This window comes from Amblyomma mixtum, chromosome 3 (assembly GCF_055824585.1).
Source record: "Amblyomma mixtum isolate Tamu chromosome 3, ASM5582458v1, whole genome shotgun sequence".
Classification (NCBI taxonomy): domain Eukaryota; kingdom Metazoa; phylum Arthropoda; class Arachnida; order Ixodida; family Ixodidae; genus Amblyomma; species Amblyomma mixtum.
In genome coordinates, this window is record NC_143014.1 from 410,094,749 (window position 1) to 410,103,801 (window position 9,053).

General features: G+C 44.1%; 2 long non-coding RNA genes across 2 annotated transcripts; both read left to right on the forward strand.

The window, feature by feature from the left end:
* Positions 1–557: 557 nt before the first annotated feature.
* On the forward strand, positions 558–4,406 carry LOC149357625 (uncharacterized). Its single transcript, XR_016289917.1, has 3 exons — positions 558–619; positions 2,860–2,919; positions 4,184–4,406. It is a non-coding gene; the product is annotated as an uncharacterized LOC149357625 (long non-coding RNA).
* A 2,296-nt stretch (positions 4,407–6,702) lies between these two features.
* LOC149357626 (uncharacterized) lies at positions 6,703–8,741 on the forward strand. The gene is made up of 3 exons (XR_016289918.1): positions 6,703–6,816; positions 8,224–8,320; positions 8,676–8,741. It is a non-coding gene; the product is annotated as an uncharacterized LOC149357626 (long non-coding RNA).
* The last annotated feature ends 312 nt before the right edge of the window (positions 8,742–9,053 follow it).

The window sequence follows — 9,053 nt, forward strand, 5'->3', positions numbered from 1 at the left end:
ACTTGACACATATTTTATTTTACTTCATTGCTTCTCTTGTCACTGGCAACCATTTTTTTATATGCTTAGCTGCCAGCTGCCAGTCCGGGGTGGTGGCACCATCAAGTCCTGAGGATCTATCACCTTCAGCTACAGCATCTTCACCATCACCAATGCCTCAGGGTACTAACTTCATCGTATTTTTATTATAGCTGCCTTCCTGGCCTACTTTTAAATATTTCTGCATCTCTCAAAACCACATCCTAATATCTGCTTCCCTTTGAACAGAAGAAATGAGCATTTGGCATAATTATTGAACCAGGAACTTCGAACAGATGCTTCTTATGGAGAATGTGTAAAGTGTATCGTGTTTCATGTGAGGACGGAAAGGAAATACTTTTCAAGCAGGGAGAAAGGCTTCATGCCTTTGCTACCAGTTGACATTCATGTTGTTTGGAACAAAGCTACTCGCAGGCGTGACGCATATTTTATTTTACTTCATTGCTTCTGTTGCCTTTGGCAATCATTTCTTTTTATCTATTCTTAGCTACCAGCTGCCAGCCTGGGTTTACGGCACCTCCAGGCCCTGGACAAGTCCTTCCTTCAGCTGCACCACCTTTGCCGGCACCAGTGCCTCAGGGTACCTGGTTTCATTACTTTTTATTACAGCTGCCTTCCATGACTAAATTTATATTTTTCCATGTCCCAAAGCTATATCCTAGTATCTGTTTGAAGAAATCAGCGTTTGCAGCAAGAAATTGCCTCAGCTCCTTGGTTGGTACGTTAATACAGGCAAGCCCACTTAAAATGGCCGCAGTTATAATAATAATGCTTGCTTATTACCTGTGAGGGTAGTGCTACCATCAAAATATGTATTAGGTCCATGCCATCGTATCAGATGCAACAAACTATATTGGCCGCACAAATTGGTTACAGCGAACTATGAGACCCTGTAAAACTGCCCCTGCTGTCGGAAACCCTCTTTTTTTCTCGGGAGCTGAGATATTGCTGACCTGATATTGCTGGTGGTGACCCCGGCATCGGAGAGCCAGTCACTGACGAAAATACAAGCATTAACACGTTATAACTACGAACGTTGTCCAGTCGCCAGAAAAATGATGAAGGCGATGACGAGGAGGCTGACCTACCACCATCTGTTGTGGAGGCTTCCGCTGCGGTTAGCTATATCTCCTTCCTAAAGCTCCCCGCCGCAATGGCTCAGTGATTAGGGCACTCAGCTACTGAACCAAACCTCCCAGGTGTGAACCCAGCTGCGGCGGCCGCGTTTCAATGGAGGTGAAACGTGAAAGGCGCCTGTGTTGCACGTGTCATTGCACGTTAAGCATCCCCAAGTGGTCGAATTTATTCCAGGGCCCTCCACTATGGCATCTCTTTCTTCCTTTCTTCTCTGACTTCCTCCTTTACCCCTTCCCTTACTGCGCGGTTCAGGTGTCCACCGAGATGTGAGACAGATACTGGGCCATTTCATTACTTCAAAAACCTATTTTCCTCCCTAAGGCAGCTAATGGGTAACACCGAGATCGGGAAGGGGTATTCGACTGTTCTGGAGAGCTTGGAAAGCAATATAATAAGGCTTAGTTTAAATAGACAGACGTGCATAACGAATAGCGGACTGGCTTTTGTAATTTTGACCTTAACATGGAAAGTCCACTTACTTTGAACTTCGAATATAACGAACGCAATCCACGCAACTATGAGGTTTGTTATGAGTGGGCTTGACTGTGTGTGAACTGGTGACATACTTGGAGTGGGACAAATGTTCACTTTAGTAGAGCTTGAACCACTAGCAGGGATCAGCTGACCGTTGTCTTTTTCTTGTGCTGTTATACTGCAAATGTGTCAGTGACTGTTTTGAGAACAAACAGACGTTAAAGCCCTTGTCCACACCTAGTAGGTGTAACATTGCAGTGTCCTAAAATTTTGTGGGTTTCCACAAGGTCAATATTTTTATCACAAATTATTGGGCACTTTTCATGAATGAATTTCTTATTTTGGGCTTGAAATGAAATGGCTTTCATACCCTATGCTCCTGGCTGTATACAATGAAACTGATATTTTGCTGACCTACTAGCTCTCCTTCCGTATGGAACTGATGGAATCGTTTGTATCAAGAAGGCAACTTGTGTGTGAATAAAACTGATTTATTACTGTATGCTACCGTTAACAAATTCATACAGCACTATTCTCCCTATCATCTTGAACCTTCAGTGTTTACTGTGCATCTGATACCTGCAGTTGGGTTTGCACTTGGCCTACTGTAAAGAAAAATTAGTTGAGTGGCTCATTGTTTCATTGTTTTTGTTCATGGTTTTTCACGTAACGCCGGTTTTAAGCCCAATGCTTTGGGTGTTTTCTTACACTCCTGAAAAGGCCTATACTTAGCACTGTGCAATTCAGGAAAGTTTTTGTCTGGTAGCAAAAATTTACAAATCATGTGAGCTGCGCGTGTTATTCTGTATTATTTTGGCTGTGTTACTCAAAAGGAGCTTTTGGCGCCTAGTATTTTATTCATAATCTGCATGAATATTGATTAAAACTGCATATATGCATGGCATTTTTATTTGCTATTATTGTTGCCATTGCCTACGCCTGACCAAGCCACTTATTAAAGTTGTAAATAAGTCATCATTTGGCAAGCACGCGTCCTAATTACGAGGCATTGAAGTTGAAGTCCATGCCCAGAATTTGCAAAAAATATTGCACTTTGAGCAATCCTACCTTTTTCAAAAGTGTTGAGAAGAAAGATAGTTCTTGAAACAAGTAAAATCTTTGTAATGCACAGAAAATTTTATTGTACTGATTACGTTCTGCAAAAGTGCATTGGTAATTTTTACAGAGAATAACTTTGTGCTGTTGCAGCAGCCGCAGCTGTTGGGACTGGACAAATTCAGGTGCAGACTATTCCAAGGCCAAATAAAGGTATGTACTTCCATATTCTGTGCTAACCGCCTTTATTTCCTGGCCACTGCGGTGGCTCAGTGGTTATAATGCTCGGCTGCTGACCTGAAGGATACGGGTTCGATCTGCCTGCAGCGGCTGAATTTCGATGAAGGCCAAATTCTAGAGGCCCGTGCACTGTGCGTTGTCAGTGCACGTTAAAGAACCCCAGGTGGTCGAAATTTCTGGAGCCGTCCACTACAGCATCCCTCACCGCCTGAGTCACTATGGAACATTAACCCCCCTCCCCAAGAAATGCACCAGCACATTGCATTTCTAAGCGTCAAAGCATCAGTCGAGCTGATGCAACCTGCGATGAGGAATGCTGGACGTCATTCAAGCCTTCTTGTTGGCTTGGTAGTCAAAGGAAGGTGCCTTGCATTCTTTACACACTGTGTTATGTGGTCTCCCAATCACAAGGAGTGGCGGACAGTGTGTGCCAACAGCATGGCTGTGTGCCAGTCATGCTGGTGGCAAGTAGGATAGTGACCCTGTCCTTGCTTTCTTTGCCTCCCGTGCAAGGGTCATCTCTGAAGGGGATGATCTTATCTGGAAATGCCTTGCAAAGCAGCACGGTCTTGTTGTCATTAAACACATTGTATGCATCCTACGCATGCCATGCTCTTTGCCTGATATTTTGGCCATTTTGCCGGCGTCATCACATCAGCATGCAAAGTCTATACGTGCTGCGTACATTAATGGTTGTGCTAGGGCTAAAACACTGAAAACACAGGAGTACGCCGAACAGTTTTGTAGAGCGTGCAAAGATGTATGCAGGACAATGCCTTGGGCCTGTATGATCGCCACCATGGCAGCAAAGCACATGGTAGACTTTTTTCTCTCTCTGGCACCACTGCTCGGGCGACAATTTTCGTAGCCTGTATTGCACCTCTGTCCCTCCCCGGTGACTCGGGGCTGCGGTGCTTTGTTGAATAGCCAATGCACACTGTAATTCATCCAAGTTAACGAGTTTCGCCCCATCAACTTCTGTCCATAGGTATTAGTAGGGACCAGGCGGGCAGGTCAAATTAACCAACTTTCAGAATTAACGCGGAGCCAGTTACTGAACTTTTACTGTGCAAAGTGTTGTGAGAAAAAATGAAGGCCATCTGTATTAATTTGGCAAAATTGGGCCAGCCTATCTTCTCTGGAGCTGTGTCTAATAAAAGCATGCTCCAATTTCGGCACATCGACATTTTTCTGTGTTGCTTGCTGCACTCCCTTTAATTTCTGCTCGTTTTTACAGCACTTGGACAGGCTGGCCAGGAGATTGACGAAACTGTGGGGGCATTGAATGAGGCAGGAGAGGTAAGCTTTTTAACCCCATTTTTCCTGGCATGCTATACAGACTCAAAATTTTCGATTTTTATCCTTGACAAATGCCCAGCTAATGTCACGAAGCTTTTATAATGATGGAGTGTCATAGTGTGGTGTATCCAGCTGCTGCCTGCTTAAAGTCGTGGCCTAACGTGGAGTATTTTTTCATCAAAATAATTTTGTAGTAAGGAGCAGTTAACCTCCTTTTCAATTCAGAACTTTGCAGCTATTGTGAAAGTTCTCTGCAGAGATTGTAATATTGAATTGTCACCGATTTAGATTTGAAAGGAAAAGGTGAAATTAACTTCAGAGGCATAACTAATGCCGGAATGAAAATGTATTGAAAATAATTTTAACAAATAACTAGGCTTCAGAAAGAGTGATTACATTGTCTGGTTTTTATTCTCAGAACTTGATACTTAGGTGCTTCAGGTATTGATAGTTCAACGACACTTGTTTTTGAGGATAATGAGAGTGAAAGTTCGCATTTATCTCCCACTTTTTTTTACTCAAACCCATTACGTTGGGATTCCAGTTGACCTTGCATGATGCGCCGTGCCATGTAAGTATGTGTGGACATATTTGCTAAAATTATAGAATCTGGCACCTTTCTCTTTCCTCTTAGCACTAAGTCTGTTAACGCACTAGTGTGCCAGTCCTAGTGTGAATGGCTCTGCAGTGATGGACCAGTATTTAGGGCACTCAACTGCTGAGCCAGAAGATGCAGGTTCAGTCCCGGCTGCAGCAGTCTCGTTTCGATGGAAGTAAGTCGCAAGGTGCCAGCGTACTATGCGATGACAGTGCTCCTTAAAGAACTCCAGTTAGCTAAAATTGCCACAGCTCTCCACTGCAGTGTTTCTCGTGGCCAATTTTGCTTTGGGACGTTAAAGTCCATATAGAGTTTCACAAGGGAACAGCAGGTCACAATTAGTAGCGAGGTGCTGGAAGTAGTAAGGGAATAATACGTCTAGTTATGGCATGTATTGGCCACTGATCCGGATCATGAGCCGAAAATAACTGGAAAAATAAGACTGGAGTGGAGTGCTTAAGGCAACTTCTCTCAGATCATGAATAGCAGTTTGCCATTTACCCGCTGCTGTGTCGCAGGGGTTAAGGCGCTAGTCTACCAAGCCAGGGTACCCAGTTGTAAACCCGACCGCGGCGGCCGCATTTCGATGAAGGCTGAACGCGAAAGGCGCCCGGTGTGCTGTGTAATATCAGTGCACGCTAAAGATTCCCAGGGGGTCGAAATTATTCTGGAGAAAGGTCGGCATCTCTTTCTCTCTTTCTTCTTTCACTCCCACCTTCCTCCCTTTCCTTGCAGCACAGTTCAGGTGTCCACTGAGATATGTGTGACAGATACTGCACCATTTCCTTTCCTCAAAAACAAATTTACCAGTTTACTACTATCCCTCAACAGAAAAGTAAACAATATCTGTATTTTACTGGTACTCATCTATGAGTCAGAAATGTGGAGGCTAACAAAGAGGGTTCCGCTTAAGTTAAGGACAACGCAGCGAGCTATGCAAAGAAAAATGATAGATGTAACGTTAAGAGCTCAGAAGGGGGGGGCGAGAGATCAAACGCGAGTTAAAGATATCCTACTCGAAATCGAGAGGAAAAAATGGGTTTGGGCAGGGCATGTAATGCGAAGGCAAGATAACCGCTGGTCCTTAAAGTTGACGGAGTGGATTCCAAGAGAAGTCAAGCAGAGCAGGGAGCGGCAGAAGGTTAGATGGGCAGATGAGATCAAGAAGTTTGTGGGGATACAGTGGCAGCAATTGGCAAAAAAAAACAGTTAATTGGAGAGATGTGGGAGAGTCTTTTGCCCTGCAGTGGGCAGAGTCAGGCTGATGATGATGGTCATACCATCCTAGTGTAAATATGTATGTGTTCTACCAGAAGTACATTGAGTTAAAAATGTAGACTGAGGATACGGATGTCACTACTTAGTAAGCTAGGCTAGGTGATGCTGGATGACTTGTTCTGTGAGCTTTCAGCCTCCTTTTGCCTTGAGAAGCTCCTCGTAACATCTTTGCATCATTCACTTTTAACTTAATGTGCACGATATATCGGTGTATGTCATAATTGCTTATTAGAGCATGCAGCCATTTTGCTGCTTGAGTGTCAGGGAAAATCAGGGCAATAAGAAACATGTTTAAATATTACTCTTCCTTGATTAACACTTGTCAGCCATCTGTAAAGGTGTCCCTTGGTTTCAATTTGCCAAGTAAATTGGAATTGGCAGTACATGATTGAATGTACATACACTAGTGCATGCATGCACATGTATGCTATGTCAGCTGCGCCATGCATATACATAATATTTGCTTCTGCAGGTCCACTTGGGTCATGACAGTTACACTGCACCGGCTACTTGGGAGAGGCTCTTGGCCTTGCCTGGGGACTCTGCCTTCTGCAAGCAGTTGGCCGTGAGCACCTGGGGAAGCGACGTGCTTTCCCAGAGGACATTGACGGGAACACTTTCTAACAATGCCCGTTCTAAAGGGGCAACAAAAGTGTTCCCGCCACTGTCCCCTGTAAAGGTGGCTGCAGTGTCAGGTGAGCTGAAAATTGTAATACAGGTTTCACGTGTGACTACCCTTTGAATTTTATTGGTGCCACCAGAAGAGTGTAATTTGCAAAAATCGCAGACCTCCCTCTTTATCTCTTAGCACTCCACATCTTTTCAGAGTACTTCCTAAGCATTGTTCTTCCATTCTGAGCAGCAATAAAAGAAAGCCAGCACGTGCACCGTATAAACGTGTATAAGGGATGCACTTGTGTACAGGCCGAAGTAAACACTAAAAGAGAGTGTGTAAGGGCGCACACAGACTTTCCATGAACCACGTGGGAATAGCCTTCGAAATGCATGTGCTCAGGCACTTGCAGGTGCTGCCAACAGATGGCGCCCTAGGCCGCGGGTCATCATCAGTAACTTTTTCCTCTGCCACGAGCTCCCGCTCTCTGTATGAGCATCAGTATCTCCAACTTTTTGTTGCTGTCAAAGCCACAGAAGTTGTGGTAGTGTGGTAGTTTTATGTAGTTGTGTGTTTTGTGTGCTACCGCCGAGCATTGCAATTTTAGCAAGGTGGGCAAGCACCTTAATAACTTACACAGCTGGGAATTCGCCCTTAAACGCAGCAAGCGTGTGACAAGCAGAAAATTCGATGTGGATGAGAAATCCATCCAGCGATGGTGCAACCAGAAGGGTGCGTTAAGGAACACAAGCTGCAAAAAAATGCGATTTCTGAGGCAAGCCCTGCAAATTCCCCCGAACTGCAAGGGCTGCTCTGCTATGTTATGGAAGTGAGGAACAGTACACGTTGACAACGGACTTGCTGTGTGACTTCCTGTGGGATGAGCATGCACCAGAGCACAGCCCCAGCTCTTATTCAGAAGACTCAAGGAGTGATGACTGAATGTAGAATAACTGTCACTCTTTCCCTGATTTGTGTGTTTTTGCTTAAAAAGAAAATTTTTTTGCACATTTCGAATATGGGCTGCAACCCGAAAATTGGCCCTCATATATGGAAAAAAAGTGCGACCCTTACACACGTTTATTCGATCTTTTTATTTCGTTTAGTGTTTCATTGCGGGATTGAATAGTCTGCAATTTTCCTATAAATCTAAGCATGCATTTAAGACCCATTGGAAAATTTCATTCACTGTCATGAGCTTGTATTGCTTGGTAAAGTTTTCTGCGCTGTAGTACAGAAGAAGTTTGATAAAGTTTTGAAATTGTGTTTTTTCTTAAATTTGGCTGTGAGTTTCACGCTGAGGTACAAGTAAAAGTGCATAAGAACGAGTTACCAAATTAGACGGCCAGTTTTATTCTATGTTGCCCAATGATTTTAATTTGAGCAATTTTTTGGGGGAGCAGAATTTTCTAGACTTGGGGTCCTAGAGGCCTAGCTTCCCTCAGGGTTTTTTTTCTTTTTTGCAGATTCCTTCCGGTATTTCCTTAAGTTGAAGGGTTGCCCTCCTGAAGAATTTACGCGGCGGCACAAGAAGGTGGCTCGGTATTTGGCACAGAAATGCTCTGATCTGCGCCGCTCATAATTCAGTGAGTATTTTTTGCCCACAGCAAAGAATTCATTGCTAGTGCATGAAAGGTAAATGCATATACAGTTAGTTGCTCTCCCGTAAGTTCATTCGAGAGCTGCACATGATGCAAAACTGCAAGAAAACATTTACTTTACTCTTACTTGAGCCCTACTCACCTGCTGATTTGTAGATACCTCTTTAGTGGCTCTGTAAGAGCAGTAGCTGAAAGAGTGTGCAGCTGAATGGATAGCATTTAACGTGCATAAAGTAACTGTGTAATATACACGTGTCATTACCATGCCATTATTAGGTGTACCCTTTCACGGTGTACCCTTATTGCAGAGCTTAAGTGTCCCCTTAAATTTTTTTCCCAGGTTCGACCAGCCGAGAGTAGAAGCCACCAAGGCATCGTGGGATTTGTGCCATTAACAGAGTAGCCTGAAATATTTTGTGCAATAAAGTCAGCATTAAATTTGTTTTTGGCATGGCATTGCTTTGGGGTGCATGCATTGAGCTCACTGCTCTGCAGCTACCCATGCGTGTGCAGGCTTTGAGAACAATTCTGGAGTCCTGACGACACAACACAACAGGACAGAAGACACAACAGGACAGAAGACACAACAGCACAGAAGACACAACAGGACAGAAGGCATAACAGGACAGAAGGCACAACAGGACAGAAGACACAACAGGACAGGACACAACAGGACAGAAGACAGACAACATGCCAAAAACATGACAGGACAGGAGAC